Here is a 16,688-nt window from a genome sequence, read left to right on the forward strand (position 1 = left end):
GATAAATTGACTAAATAGCAGTTCTAGCATTGATCCACGGCAATAATACAGGCTAGTAATTTGTTGAAAGGTCAATTTAAACCTGCATTGAGGATCCTCAAAGACATAATTAAATAAATAAGTAATAAATAAGTAATAATAATAATAATATTTTTGAGAAAAGGAAATTGTATAACCTAAAATTACTAGAATTAAGATGGGAAATAAAAACGGTAAATCTCTACCTCTTGACGGAGATGAGAAGTACATGGCGAGTAGATTTCTTAATTGTATGCAATATATGCCGAAGTCGAAGAAAAAGTATGGAGTAGAAGGGAAGTTGAGAGTTGAAGTGTGGAAGATAGTAGTTGATGTTTTGGAAGAGAGTGTGGATAAAAAGAAAAATGGACTGAAAAAGAAAAGAAAAGAGAGAGAATTGGATTGTGCTAAAATGTGGTTGAAAGCTTCACAAGAGAGAAAAGAACAAATCCAAAAGACAAAAGATAGAAAGATGAAAGGTGATGAGGCTGAGACTATGTTTGTCAGGCCGGAAGACAATGAGGCCGCAGTGCGCAGGCGCACTGCCGCGGCCACGGCTCCAGCCGACGCTGAAGGGGCAGCTCGAGCAGAGGAGCAAGAGGGGCCTTCCGCTCGTACACAAAACTTGTATCCAAGCTTAACAAACCTGCAGCCCCCCCCCCCCCCATATAACAGCAAAAGAAGTCAGGGTCACATTACTAGAAGTCCTGTACAAACAAGAAGTTTGACCACTGCTGCTAAATTTTCTCAAAATGTAGACAATGTTGATGTGTGCCCAATGATACAGGTGCCAAACCCTATTGTAGGTGAAGGCCAACCCCCACATACATATGTTTTCCGGCCATGGACTTTGGAAGAGGCCGGTCATCTGATACGTCATCTGATGGCGCCGCGGATGGCTGCCACGGTGAGTCGCTCTCTGTTTCTTTGTCTTATTTTGTGTGTTTTCTGTGTCTTCTGCTGTCCATCCCGGATCACTTTTACTAGAGAAGCACTGTTAAACATCGGTCAGTCTTCTTCTGGTATTTTCTCTCCTGTTCTCTCTGATTCAGATTGTTTGTCGGAGATTTTAGCCGGAGCGGCGGTGCTATACAAGCTAGCGCGACGGCGGCGACGCGGAAAACGAGCGGGAGCCCTCGTAAAGCTGAGGCAAAGAGGGTTCCGTTCTGCCCTACCGTCAATTCATCTGGCGAATGTCCGCTCCCTGGCGAACAAGATGGACGAACTGCTGCTCCTCACTTCAAGGAACACGGACTTCAGCAGATCCGCCGCGCTGTGTTTTGTTGAGACGTGGCTTAGCGAACGAACCCCCCACCACGCCATGGAGTTAGCTGGGTTTCGGCTAACGCGTGCAGATCGCAGCGCGGAGCTCTCCGGAAAATCAAAGGGAGGTGGTCTCTGTTTCTACATTAATGAACGTTGGTGTACCGATGTCATGGTGTTGAAAGAGTTTTGCAGCCCTCTCCTAGAAACACTTTTCATAAACTGCCGGCCGTTCTATTCACCACGGGAGTTCTCCTCGATCGTCATGGCGGCTGTTTACATCCCACCACACGCACGTGCGAGTGAAGCCACGCAGATGCTGGCTGACCAGGTGACAGATATGGAGAAACTTCTACCAAATTCACTAATCATTGTTCTGGGTGATCTTAACAGGGCGAACCTCGCACACGAACTCCCCAGATACAGACAGCACATAACGTGTCCCACCAGAGGGGCACAGACACTGGACCACTGCTACACCGTAATTAAGGATGCATACCACTCTGTGGCTCGTGCAGCTTTAGGACTCTCGGACCACTGTCTAGTTCATCTGGTCCCTGCCTACAGACAGAAACTAAAAACTTCTAAGCCTGTGGTGAGGACTGTCAGGAAGTGGACAGTGGAGTCAAGGCAGGACCTCCAAGCCTGCTTTGACTGCACCGATTGGAGTGTTTTTGATGCTGCAAATTCAGACTTGCATGAACTCACTGACACTGTCACACCATACATCAGTTTTTGTGAGGATCTGTGTGTGCAGACTAAGACCTTCTGCACGTACAACAACGACAAACCTTGGTTTACACCGAACCTTAGGAGGCTGCGCAAAGTCAAGGAGGAGGCCTACAGGAGCGGCGACCGGGACCTGTTCAAGCAGACCAGAAACACACTGAACCGAGAGGTCAGGAAAGCCAGGAGGTGTTACGGGGAGAGCCTGGAGAGACACCTCTCTGCCAATCCTGATCCCTCAACAGTGTGGAAAGGCCTGCAGAGCATCACGGGCTTCAAGAAACGAACCCCCCGTCCTGTGGAGAGCCCAAGGCTCGCTGACCAGCTAAACAGGTTCTACTGCAGGTTTGATCGGTCCTCCCACACAACGGGACCTCCTGCAGCACAATCCACACAATCCACATACTCACCTCCCCCCACAACTGCTCTGTCCACACCTCCATCACCGTGGTCACCGACTCTCTCTCTTGCAGAGGCCGCGCCCGCACTCCAGATTCGCGAGGAGGAAGTGCGCCAGATGTTCCGGAGACAAAAGATCAGGAAGGCACCGGGCCCAGACGGCGTGTCACCTTCCTGCTTGAAAGTCTGCGCTGAGCAGCTGGCGCCCACCTTTGCACGGATCTTCAACCGTTCCCTGGAGCTGTGTGAGGTGCCCTCGTGCTTCAAGAGCTCCACCATCGTTCCAGTGGCCAAGAAGCCCGCCATCACAGGTATGAATGACTATAGACCTGTTGCACTGACATCTGTGGTCATGAAATCTTTCGAGAGGTTAGTACTGAACCACCTGAAGGATGTCACGGGCCCCCTGCTGGACCCCCACCAGTTTGCCTACCGGGCAAACAGGTCGGTAGATGATGCGGTCAACATGGGACTGCACTACATCCTGCAACACCTGGACACCCCAGGAAAGTACGCCAGGATCCTGTTTGTGGACTTCAGCTCGGCGTTCAACACCATCGCTCCTGACATCCTCCAACAGAAGCTCATCCAGCTTGCGGTGCCTGCCTCCACCTGTCAGTGGATCACCAGCTTCCTGACCAACAGGAGACAGCGTGTGAGGCTGGGGAGCATCACATCTGACACCCTGACCACCAACACTGGAGCCCCTCAGGGATGCGTCCTCTCCCCACTGCTCTTCTCCCTCTACACCAACGATTTCTCCGCAAGTGACTCTTCCGTGAAGCTCCTGAAGTATGCAGACGACACCACTCTCATCGGACTGATCCAGAACGGTGATGAGACTGCGTACAGACAGGAGGTGGAGCGGCTGGTCCACTGGTGCAGCCAAAACCACCTGGACCTGAACCCGCTCAAGACCGTGGAGATGACAGTGGACTTCAGGCGAGGCCCTTCACCACTTTCACGCCTCACTATCCGCAGTAATACTATTCTCTCCACAGACACCTTCAAGTTCCTGGGAACCACAATCTCTCGGGACCTGAAATGGACCGGCCACATAGACTCTGTCCGCAAGAAGGCCCAGCAGAGGCTGTACTTCCTGAGACAGCTCAAGAAGTTCAACCTGCCACGGGAGCTGCTGAAGACCTTCTACACTGCCATCATCCAGTCTGTCCTCTGCACCTCCATCACTGTCTGGTTTGGATCGGCCTCCAAACAAGACAAGCACAGACTGCAACGGACAATAAGGACTGCAGAAAAGATAATTGGAATCAACCTCCCATCTATCCAAGACTTGTACCTGTCCAGGACCAGGAAACGTGCAAGCAACATCTCAACAGACCCTTCGCACCCAGGTTGCAGCCTGTTTGAACTACTCCCCTCCGGACGCCGTTATAGAGCTCTGTACACTAAAACCAGCAGACACAGAGACAGCTTCTTTCCCCAGGCTGTCGCTCTGATGAACTCACACCACTCTTAGAGTCTCAGAGTCATTACTGTGCAATAACATCCCGCTTGCCACACCTTTTTTGTCTACACTGTTTGTACTATGTGTCCTCTCTGCATCCATTGCAGCCTGGTCATCCTAGAAGAGGGACCCTCCCATCTGTGGTCTCTTCTCAAGGTTTCTCATTTCCCCTAGCTGGAGTTTTGAGTTTTTCCTTGCCCTCTTGGGAGTTTAAGATCAGGGGGTGTTTGAGAATATCTTTCGTTCTTCACATGTCCTGAGTGTTGTTGTTAGTCACCTAAATGTTGAACAGAGGCTGTGATTTACCGAAGTCAAATTCCTTGTTTGGCACGCTCAAACATGGCGAATAAAAAACTCTTGAATCTTGAATCTTGAAAAGCAGTTGAAGGGGTTACCCCTGTTGCTGAAGACCCAGCTATATGGGCAGAGGACATGGCTGGAATTATACATTCCTATAGACTGAATGGACATGAGGCAGGAGAAGCTGCAATGTCCTCCTTGGGAAAAGACTGGGCAAAGGTTAGAGGAAATTATACAGGTAGAAATAATCAAGGGCCTTTTCCCTATCCAGTTGAGGGAAATCAATTGGGAGAGGAGTATGCAGCACAATGGAATGGTCTTGTGCAAAGAGTGCGAACTATATTTCAAAGACGAGCGAATTATGGTCATTTGGCAGGAATAAAACAGAAGCCTGGCGAAGATACTGATGATTTTCGTTTGAGATTTGAAAAAGAATTCAGGGTGCATAGTGGCATCCCATTCAATGATACAGCTGAGAGCGCTTATCAACAACAGCTTAAAAATGCGCTCCTCACTAATTTCCGCCCTGAAATAGGCAACTGGGTGAGGAAACATTTGGTGGAAGTGGATGTTGCAAGTGTGTCAACAACTATGCAATGGGCCAGACATGCTGAAAAAGTGATCAAAAAATGCAAAAGTTCTGATGTATTTCATCTAGATAATGATGATGATGAACTAGATGAAGATACAACAGTCTTCTTCCAAGGGTCCCAGCATGTTAGAGGAAGAGGTAGAGGCCAACAAGGTCGCAGGCAGCCATATAATTCAAAACCCCCACGAGATTCTGACAACTGTTGGAACTGTGGGAAACGAGGACACTTTGCAAGGGAGTGTCGTTCTGCAAAACAATATCAATCAAAGGGTGCAGGGAGGGGCAGAGGAAAGGCCAAATTCTCAGCATGACTAGACCCCCCCCCCCCTTTGACCTCTGGTGCTCCTATAGAGGAAGAAATAGTAGATGTCCATACAGCATGGGACATTGTGAGTGCATTAAAAGAAAAACCATATGTTACTCTAAACATTGGAGGCAGTGATGTCGAGTTTTTGTGTGATACCGGGGCTTGTAAAACCGTGATAAAAACTAAAGTCCCAAATCTAAAGGCCTCCCAAAATACTATTTGGGTGAAATCTGCTGATGGGCAGGTACACAAGGAAAGTATCTCTAATCCAGTTGAAGTGAGAGATAAGGAAACTGGAAGCATGGCTTCAGTTTCGATTGTCCTATCCCCAAAATGTCCCATAAACCTGTTGGGACGAGATTTGATGACTCGGTTGGGAATTGCAATAATTCCAGTAAAGGATAGCATGCGAGCATGTAGAGTGAGAGATGTGGACTCATATGCTGCACAAGCAGGTGAACAGATTTGCTGCTCCTATGCCATCCCTCCTGAACGAAATCCTAAACTCCCAAGCAGATTGCTGAGTGAAGCTCGAAAACAATTGTCCCAACCTGAATCAGAAATGACTTGTACTGAATTACATGTCACCATGAATATTCTCACTGATCCACAAGATGACTATATTGGAAGTTTTCTCAGCGACCCAGAAGTAACTTTAACAATCACTGCTCTGTACACTGATCGCAGGTCATTTGCAGCTGCCGCTGTACTCTTGCCCGCTCCTCAGAAAGACAGATACAAATTGTCGGCTGTACCCCACATCTCATTGTTTAAACCTCACAGTATAACGTGGGCAGATGTGGGTTCCCGAATTAAACTTGCTGGATCTGTGACTGATTATGAGGACAAAGGTGATGGGTGGAGCTACAGTACCAGTTGTGACGTGTGGAAGCAAACAGTGTGTGAAGTGGTTGTAGGCAGAGCAGGCGCTTGTGCGCTTCCCTGACTAGTTGACATTTGTTTGAATGAAAAGGAGGAGGGGGAATTGGCTGGGCTTCCTGAAAAACTGTGGACCAAGGGCCCATCTGATGTAGGACTTTTAAAATCAATTTCCCCAGTACAGATCAAACCAAGATCAGAGTGGCGTCCAAGAGTTAAGCAATATCCTTTAAAACAGGAGGCAATAAATGGGATTGCCCCTGTTATAAATGATCTTTTGGCAGGAGGAATCATTAGGGAATGCTCGGATTCTCCTTGCAACACTCCCATTTTTCCAGTCCAAAAGGCCGACAAAATTAATTGGCGAATGATACAAGATTTACGAGCAGTGAATGATGCAGTGCAAACAAGAGCACCCAATGTGCCTGACCCACACACACTTCTGAACACTTTGAAACCTAATCAGAAGTTTTTCACAGTAATTGATCTCAGCAATGCATTTTTCTCAGTGCCAATTCACCCAGACTCACAGTTTTGGTTCGCTTTTACCTTTAAAGGACAAAGCTATACATACACCAGATTGCCACAAGGATTTGCTGATAGTCCAACTATTTTCGTTCAAGCTATCATGGCCTGTTTGGCTGATTTTCAGATGTCAAACAAAAGCCAACTTCTAGTTTATGTAGATGATCTCCTGGTAGCCTCTGAAACTGAAGCTGCTTGCAAGGCAGACTCCTTAGCATTGTTACACTATCTCTGCAAAACAGGGAATAAAGTGAGCAAAAATAAGTTACAATGGGTCAGACAGGAAGTGAACTATTTAGGTCACACTTTGTCGGCTTCTGGAAGACAGATACAAAGAACCAGAAAGCAGATTATTTCAGATACACCGAAACCTGAAACAAAAAAACAAATGATGTCATTTTTGGGGCTCTGCAATTACTGCAGAGCATGGATCCCACATTATGCGGAAAAAACACAACCGCTGCTGGATATTGTGCATGGAGTTCCCATGACAATGACAGAAAAAATCATGTGGACACCAGTAGCGGATGATGCTTTTGTAGTGCTGAAACAGGCTCTGATAGAAACCACAACTCTTATCTTGCCAGACTACAATAAAACCTTTGTGCAAACAGCAGACTGCAGGAATGGTTTTATGACCTCAGTGTTGCTGCAGAGTCATGGCAGCAAACTAAGACCAATTGCATTTTATTCAAAAAAACTGGATCCAGTGGCTCTGTCTTTACCGGACTGTGTCCAAGCAGTATGCGCGGCGGCGCTTGCAGTGAGACAATCTGCAGATGTGGTGCTCTTTCACAAAATGGAGCTGCTGGTTCCACATGCTGTAGATGTGTTGCTGCTGCAAAGCAAAATGAACTTTTTGTCGCCAGCCAGACATCTGTCCTACACAGCTATACTTCTGTCACAACCACACATCGTGATAAAGAGGTGCACAATCCTTAACCCAGCAACGTTGCCAGGGGATGGAACACCACATAACTGTTTGGATGCTACAGAACATCTACAGCTGCCCAGAGAAGATTTAAGTGACATGCCACTTGACAAGGGGGAAAAGTGGTTTGTGGATGGATCATGTTCAAAGGATCCTAAAGGAAACAATCAAAGTGGTTATGCAATTGTGAAATTGCCAAACCAGATTGTTGAAGCAGAGAAGCTTCCATACACCAGGTCAGCACAGGCTGCTGAGCTGATTGCTCTAACAAGAGCTTGTCAATTAGCGGAAGATAAGGAAGTCACTGTATACACAGACAGTCAGTATGCGTTTTCTACTCTGTTCTATTTTGCGAAACAATGGGAGCGCAGAGGGATGACAACATCAACCGGTAAGCCGGTTACCCATGCCTCCTTGTTAAAAGAATTGTTGCAGGCCATTCTTTTACCTGCTAAACTAGCTGTGTGTAAATGTGCTGCTCACACCACTGGCAGAGATGAAGTCTCAAATGGAAACAGATTAGCAGACAAAATTGCAAAAGAAGCAGCTGCAGGGAGACATGGCCATGAATTTTTTTTAATGGGTTCAGAGGACACACAACTCATAGATAAGACTGTACTGACAGATATGCAGGGCAATGCTCCAATGGTGGAAAAACGAATGTGGACGACAAAAGGTGCAATACAGATAATATCCACCGCATCAATGACAAACCTGTTTTACCAAAATCACTTTTTAAGGCAGCAGCGCTTGCGACACATGGGCCTTGCCATGTGTCGACAGGAGGGATGAAGTCCATCATAGATCAACAATTCACTACCTTTGGTTTAGATGCTTACTTAAAAAATTTTTGTAAAGCATGTCCTGTTTGTGTGAAACATAATCCACAAGGAAACATGAGCCCTAAGAGAGGCTCATTTCCAAAACCCTCTTATCCATTTCAAATCATGCATATGGATTTTATTGAACTCCCACAAAGTGGACCTTACAAATACTGCCTAGTGATGATTGATGCATTTTCAAAATGGGTGGAAGTAGTTCCATCTAAACGCGCAGATGCCTTAACAGTGGCAAAAGCTATCTGCAAAACCACCATACCAACTCATGGCATCCCCCAAACCATTTACAGTGACAATGGTCCACACTTTGTGAACCAAGTTGTGCAGAACATGGCTGTACACCTTGGAATAACGTTAAAAAACCACTGTGCTTGGCATCCTTCGAGCGCAGGCCTGGTTGAACGGGCAAACTTTACTATCAAAAGCAGGTTGAAAAAATGCATGGAAACAACAGGCAGACCTTGGCCAGAGTGCCTCGACTTAGTGAAGCTCTATATGAGAATTACTCCCACTTCCGAAGGACTAACACCTTTTGAAGTCATACATGGGAGACCATACAGACTACCAGTGTTCCCTGCAGATTTGCAAAAAGCAGACGAAGAACAGACCTTGGCAGATTATCTAATCAGGACGCTCAAACTGAAAGATGTGTCCAATGCAAATTTACTGCCGCCTGATCTCTCCCCCTCACAGGTGGACAACCCCATCAATCCAGGAGACTGGGTCTACATCAAGGTCATCAAAAGAAAGAACTGGGCCAGCCCGCGGTGGGAGGGACCATTTCAAGTTTTGCTTGCTACTCCCACGGCGGTTAAGATTTCTCAACGGCCTAGTTGGATTCACCTCAGCCACTGCAAGTTGCAGAGAGTGCTGGACCCCTAATTCGGAGTGGTGGGGAAGGCTAACTACAAAGGAGTCCCATCGTTTAGGGTGAGACGTCTCAATGTTGGTGAAGAATTCATCGATCCCCACTCCGCTAGGCGAGGGGATGTCCCGGTGTCTCTGCCATCCTAGTAGCAACGGGGCTCCATATGCCAGATGGATCCTCTGCTGTGTTGTGGTTGGAGCGTGCTATGGTCTATTGACTCATCTGAACAGACCAAATGACAATGTTGCCCGTGGAAAGCGATGGTCGCATGATGAGAACTTTGAGGACTGGTCATGGGACCCCAGAAACCCATACGAAACCAACACTTGGTACCGGTATGTCAAGTTCACTGTGAGAGCTCACACACAGGAGGGGTGTTATGTGTGTTCGAAAACCCCCCTTCCTCCACGCAAGTTCGCTTGGAGGCCAGAGCAATGAATGTCACTGAAGCAAAATGTATGGCATCCATGGGAGGAGTTGGATATCAGCACCGTGCCGTCACAGTCAAAGATGCCGGCCCTTACCGCCCTGGACTTGCTGAGGGTGCCTGTGATCAGCTATTCTGGACAAATCTCAATGTGACTGTTAGAGGACGAACAATACCACAAGTGGCCTACACAGAGAGACCAGCTGGAGTGAATTACACATGTTACATCCAAGGTAACAAGACCCACGTCTGCATTAACGACGACTGCTCTCCAGGAGGAAACTGGATGGGAGCTTTGGACATCACCGATGAGTGTCAAGATAAGAGAGCCATTTCAGGTGGTGAGGGCTCTCCAACGAACATGGCTACACCATCGAACGGAACATACTTCATACAGAATGGCTGGTGGCTTTGTGGTCACAAGGTTTATCCGATGCTGCCCGCCAACTGGACAGGAGTGTGTGCACCAGTGTGGGTGACGGACCACACCTACAGGATACGACATCATCAGCTGACAGGAGCACACAACTCTTCTGGACGTCGACGCAGAGCAGTTGCAACCTTTGACCCTCATGACCCTGTCTGGGGTGCGAACGTTCCAGAGGACCATAAAGTATGGTCCGTCGGAGACAAAGTTGTCCTTGCGCTCTTCCCTCAGATTGGGGTTGGGAAACTATCGCTCTTCATCGAGACACTGAACTATCGTTTTCAATCCTTTGTGAATCTATCACTGCAAGTCAACGATGGACAAAATAGAGAGATTCAGGCTATTAGACTGATGGTCTTGCAAAACAGGATGGTTCTGGACTTGTTGACGGCAGCACAAGGTGGTGTGTGCCACATCATTGGGACTTCCTGTTGCACATACATACCAGGAGAAAATGACACCCACATAAACGACGCCATGAATTCGCTGAAGAACTTACAGCAGGCCATGTCTAATGACAAGGTCCCACATCAGTTTGATTTCTTTTTTTTTTTTTTTTTCAAAGTCAAAGTCAGCTTTATTGTCAATTTCTCCACATGCCAAAGACACACAAAGAAACCGAAATTTCGTTCCCCCCTATCCCACGGTGACAAGACATGGCTCACAACAGACAAACAAGTAAACAAGTATAACAAAAGTGTGCTGAATAAATAATGAATAAATAACACAACAATAAATAAATAAATAAATAAATAAATAAATAAATAGGAGGAGCAGAAAAAAAAAGGAGCAAGTGCGCGTACAGCAGACATTCTCGAAAATAGCGCAACAGTGCCGCACGCTACGCAGAAGGGGGTAGCGAGTTCAGGGCCCTAACAGCCTGGAGAAAGAAGCTGTTGGCGAGTCTGGTGGTGCGGGAGCGCAGGCTCCTGTACCTCTTCCCAGAGGGCAGAAGGTCAAACAAAGAGTGAGCCGGGTGACTCACATCTCTGGCAATCGAGGTTGCCTTGCGGGCGACATGGGAGGTGTAAATGTCCTTCAGGGGGGGTAGCGAAGCACCAATAATCTTACCAGCCGTATTCACTATGCGCTGCAGGGCCTTCAAGTTCTGTTCAGTGCAGTTACCACCCCAGACAGCGATGCAACTGGTGAGGACGCTCTCAATGGTGCCACGGTAAAATGTAGACAGGACTGCCTGAGGAGCACATGCACGCCTGAGCTTCCGCAGGAAGTACAAGCGGCGCTGAGCTTTCTTTGCCAGTGACGAGGTGTTTTCGGACCAGGAGAGGTCCTCACTGATGTGCACCCCCAGGAACTTGGTGCAGCTCACCCTCTCCACCACAGCACCGTCGATGATCAGCGGCAGGTGTGTTGTGTGACCCCTCCGGAAGTCAACAATCATTTCCTTGGTCTTATTGACGTTCAGCAGGAGGTTGTTGTCCCTGCACCACGTGGTCAGAAGGTCAACTTCCGACCTGTACCGAGTCTCGTCGCCCTTCGTGATGAGACCCACCAGAGTCGTGTCGTCAGCAAACTTCACTATGCGGTTGTCGCTGTAGGTCGCAGTGCTATTCTCTGGCAACTGGTGGCAACTGCTTTTGAAATTGCTGTCTCCTGTGCTTGTTGTGCTGGTGGTGTTGTGCTTGTTTACGTCCTGCGTTATCCCATGTTTGAAGTCTGCTGTGTCGAAGTTTGTGTCCTCTACTGTAGCCCAAGTTCATATACAACTTCTTAGAGATGACGGATGTGATGACAATAATGACACGTGGATTGCATAGATGCTGTTCTGTTGAGCATGTTTTACAGAAACTTGATGATTTGACCATCGAAAATGCTTCGCAAGTGATGGATACAATGATGTACTGTTTCTGTGTTTTTGTTTTTTATTGATAGCATTCTGGTCGTCTTAAGCAAAGGGACCGTGTAAGAATTTTCCTGCTAATAACATCTGGCCGGCAGGTTTTTCGCTTACACAATAAGTTTGATCTTGGGGTATTGAGGTAATGCCTCATCTTCACTGGAAAGTGTTGCTATCATTGTTTGTTGTTTTATTTTTACTATTCATCTTTCTTCATTCTACATGTATATATGTTTTTTACTTGTCTTTGTTGTTTGGGGTGGCATAATCATATGATAAAACAGGAGGGAGATGTTAGGGTTTTTCAAATTATCCTTATCGTATGATTATGTTGGAATGCAACCGGTAATAAATAACCTACCTTGTCTCATCCTACACAAGGTCGTAAAACATCCCCTGATATGTTTTGACTAGAGCACAAGGGTTTCCTTTTCAGTCACTCTCACCCCCACTCTGTTCCTCCTAATAAATATGCCCTTGCAGGAAGGAGACTTTTCAGATTTCATTCCTGTAGCGAGTGATCTCTCCACCTGCAGGTGTCTAAAAGAACTTGCCTTGTCTCCTGTGTGGTTCTTGCAAAATAAGTTGGAGTGAGCAAATCTCTAACAAACACTTAACACATAAATTGCTATGTCCTAATCCACACACTGGCGCACCTAACAATTTTGCAAGTTCGTTCTGTCAAAGAGAAGACCAGTAGATCAATCAGACCAAATTTACCAATTGTTTATTCCTGACAAAGCGCACTAATACAGGCCTGGGTCCCGGGTCCCTCACACTAAAGCTCGTGCGTTTTTGTGACCACCAAAAGACGACACATTCTTCCGGGTTGCCCAGTTTTGAAGAAACACAATATGAATATTAAAGCATGCAAAATATTGTGAGATGATTGGTCGATGGTCATCTCCTCCCCGTCCAGGTGTCGCTGAGGTCAGGCGGTTGGGTTTTTCCCGCGAAGCCCGGCCACATAGACGTGCTGTTGTTCTCGCTTCTCACCGACCTTGAGGTGTTCTCGTCCGGTACTCCCTATCTGGGCCTATTCCACAACACTTCGAAGAAAACACGTTCATGCAGTTTGCCTGCACATTCTTCGCCACCCACCAATCCACACGAGCACTCCAATACTAGATATTAATATAATTATAAGTTTAACACAACCTTAAAAAATATGTTTGCAAACTCCCGAAAGCACATTTCCCTTAAGTGACAACACTACAATAGTTCATCAGAGCATAAAGCTACAACATGGTGTCAGAAGACGGAGTTACGGAGTAAGTCAAGGACTGTATTCAACACGTGTTAACCGAAGATTAGCGGCAAGCTAACGGGAGCTAACACAGCCGACATGGAGCAGTTCAAGCCACCGTCTCCGCTGATTCTCATGGGGAACCTCGCTGAAAACTGGCGCAGGTGGGAGCAGCGTTTTCAGCTCTATATGGTTGCTTCTGATGCAGTGGGTAAAAATGAGGAGGTCAAAATTGCCATCCTGCTTCACACTGTCGGCGAGGAGGCGCTGGAAGTGTATAATACACTTACCATTACCCCAGAAAGAGAGGAAGCAACGATGGAGGAAGTTCCGGAGGCATTCAGAGACTACTGCAGTCCACAAAAGAATGTTGTTTTTGAATGCCATCAGTTTTGGTTGCACACAATGTCATCAGGAATATCGGTGGACAGATTCATCACAGAACTACGTCAAAAGAGCAAAAACTGTGAGTTTGGAAGACATGAAGATGACATGATAAGGGATAAATTGGTGTTCAGCATAAGTGATACACATCTGAAAGAGAGACTGTTACGTGATAATGCACTTACTTTACTTAGAGCAATGGAAACTGTTAGAGATTTGCTCACTCCAACTTATTTTGCAAGAACCACACGGGAGACAAGTAAGTCCTTTTGGACACCTGCAGGTGGAGAGTCCATTCGTCGCTGTCTGAACAGTGATAATCGAATGAAGTCTGAAAAGTCTCCTTCCTGCAAGGTCATATTTATTAGGAGGAACAGAGTGGGGGTGAGAGTGGATGTTAGATAAATTGTATATATATGTTATCATGCGTTCCCTAATGAGTACTTATTAATAAAGTTATTGCGCAGAATGCTTGCTGTTTCTTCTTGCAGACATCACCCAGTCCACAACAAGTCAAACGATGCTGTCTGGAGCTTCCTGACCTTCTACACATCTGGGAATCCAAGAAAGTTGTTGATGTCTGCACATGTCATTTTGTCTATGCACTCTTTTCACATGACTACTTTGTTTCCCATAACATTCACTTTTCGTTTCTCATGGGATCCTGTCTGCGACTTCTAGTTTCACTTAGAATCTCGTTTCTTCTCTCATGAGACAAAGCCCACGCTTTCCCCCCCACCTATCAGGGGCTAGTCTCACATTGTAGGTAGGGCATTCCTAAATAAAAAGAGATGAGTGTAAACAAGACCTTGAGTGTATTTTGGATTGCTGTAAGTCTGGATGCACTCCTCGCGAGAAAAGACTCAACATTCTGTCTCACTGGTTTTGTCTGCTGATCCTTTTGCTGAATCTGAACCTAACAGCCGCTGTTATTTTTTTCCTTTGTCTTGTTGCTTTGCTTTGATGGCTTTTAACTTTCGCACTTACTGGCTTTCTTTGTGGCGCCGTTGTGTGGCAGCCTTATAGGAGCCTATTGAGTTGCGCTCATGTCATCTTTGTGTCTTTTATATACCCGCTCTGTGGTATGAATATTGCTGGGGCCTGAATATCCCCACCCCCGGGATCTATAAAGTTTCAATGAATCAATGAATGAATGAATCAATCAATGAATCAATCAATGAATCAATCAATGAATCAACCAATGAACGAAAGAATCAATCAATCAATCAATCAATCAATCAATCAATCATCTGACTTAGCTCCCACAATAGCTCCTACAAGATGTCTCCGGGGTCTCTTAGCTGGCTCGTATCTTTGTTTGTTAGCCTTGGAAACTCCTCTATTTTGTTTAGCAGTGTGTCCTCAATTGCTTCTGAGAAACGGTGACACTCTTCAAACCGTTCCCAAATCATCTTTACGCCTCCAGTGGGTAGTGCATGAACCCTTTTTGTCTGCTCTGCAGATCTTGGACCTAGCCACCTTGTTAGTAGGTCGAACTCCTCTGTTTCTGATAAATTTAAGTCTTTAGTTGCGCCAATAAATGATACTTTCCATGCCCAATAGTTTTGCGGTTTGTCGTCAAATTGCAGTAAACCAACGCTGACGAGTTACCGCATTTTCACGATTAAAACGTGCACCGTAATGAAAGGCGCAGTCTCAGTTATGTGTGCCATGACTGGGTTTAACACACATAGGGCGCGTGTTTTATATATACAATCCACGCCCACGCTCTCAACTACGTCCGCCTTACAACGACACACACATACGCATACACATACACACACGTACACACACGTACACGCATACACACACACAAATACACACACAAACACACACACACACACACACACACACACACACACACACACAGCAGTGACTCTCCAATACACATCGATACCAAATGATCAGGTGACGCTTTCCCGCCTTTTCCGGACAGTATAAAACCTTCTGACCTGGAGATGGGGGTGAGTTACATCTGCTGAAGTTCCATGTGTACTGACCGCCATTAAACAACCCAAGATTTGCCAATAAAGAACCAACCGTTACCCCACATCTTAGTTTTCCTGACCCAACAACGGACATCATCAACACGCAACAGCCGTTGGTGGAATCGAACCCGCACTTTCTTAACTGTGAAGCGGACATGCTAACCAATTCACCAACGAGCCGCCAAAGAATATAAATATTACTATATTGAGTCAAATACAAACCAGATTACAGATACAGGGGAGCCTTGGTTTTCGAGCACAATCCGTTGTGATGGGTTCAAGATGGCGGCGCGTGCACACACAGCGGCCACTCTCTGTCCCGTTCGGTGTTTTGTGAGTGTTTACTGAGTGTTTGTCTGGCAGTTTTGTGTGTATTCGTCTCGTGTGATACGTCGTGCTACTAGTGCGGCGGGCATGTTCTGCTCAACATCGGCGGGAGTGGGTTTTATGGCGTTCTGGACTTTGGTGCGGAGAGATTTGCTGCTGGTGTTAGCGCTCGGACTGCTTCGTCATGGAGCGACGCCGGACTGGCCTGCTCTTCCTCCCCCGGTTGGACTGCGTCCTGAGCTCGGACTGCTCCGTCCTGGAGCATTGTTGGGATGCGTCGGCAGCGGGTCTGCGAGGCAGCGGAAGAGGGACCAGCGCGGAGACGTCGGGCCAGGCTTGCGGCCAACCCAGCTCGCCCATCCGTGCCTTCCATTCTCCTGGCGTACGTTCGTTCGCGGGACGACAAGATGGGTTGCGTTCGCCTGATAGGATCCACGAACCGGACAGTGCGTGCCTGCTGTGTGCTCGTGTTCACAGTGGCCTGGTTGACTGTCATCTTACCGGACTCTGCTGTGCATCGGGAGCGGCTAGCGTGCTATCACGCTTATTGTTCATTGCTGTTGACTTCTTATGTTATTTTTCCTGTGTTGTTTACTTGTATGTGCGTTGTGAACTCTGTCTTGTCACCCTGGGATAGTGAGAAACGTAATTTCGATCTCTTTGTGTGTCTTGACATGTGGAGGAATTGACAATAAAGGAGACTTTGACTTTGACTTTTCCAGAAGGCTGTTCGAGAAGTGAATCGTTCGAATTCCGAATCATGTTCTCTCATTACAAATAATGAAAAAAACAAAAATCCATTCCAAGAAAAAAAAAAAAAACGCCCTTTTTAAGCATTTTTTCATTCGCACATTTTTGTCCGATCACGTAACTGCAGCGTGTCGCCGACTGCACAACTGATGGTCGCATTATTGTG

General features: G+C 46.7%; 1 long non-coding RNA gene across 1 annotated transcript; it reads right to left on the minus strand.

Annotated features, from left to right (window-relative positions):
• Window positions 1-12,532: 12,532 nt before the first annotated feature.
• Window positions 12,533-14,663, minus strand: LOC125979681 (uncharacterized). Its single transcript, XR_011088024.1, has 2 exons — window positions 13,643-14,663; window positions 12,533-13,517 (listed from the first exon to the last, which is right to left on the minus strand). It is a non-coding gene; the product is annotated as an uncharacterized lncRNA (long non-coding RNA).
• Between the last annotated feature and the right edge of the window lie 2,025 nt (window positions 14,664-16,688).

The sequence above is a fragment of the Syngnathus scovelli genome, chromosome 13 (assembly GCF_024217435.2).
Source record: "Syngnathus scovelli strain Florida chromosome 13, RoL_Ssco_1.2, whole genome shotgun sequence".
Taxonomy (NCBI): domain Eukaryota; kingdom Metazoa; phylum Chordata; class Actinopteri; order Syngnathiformes; family Syngnathidae; genus Syngnathus; species Syngnathus scovelli.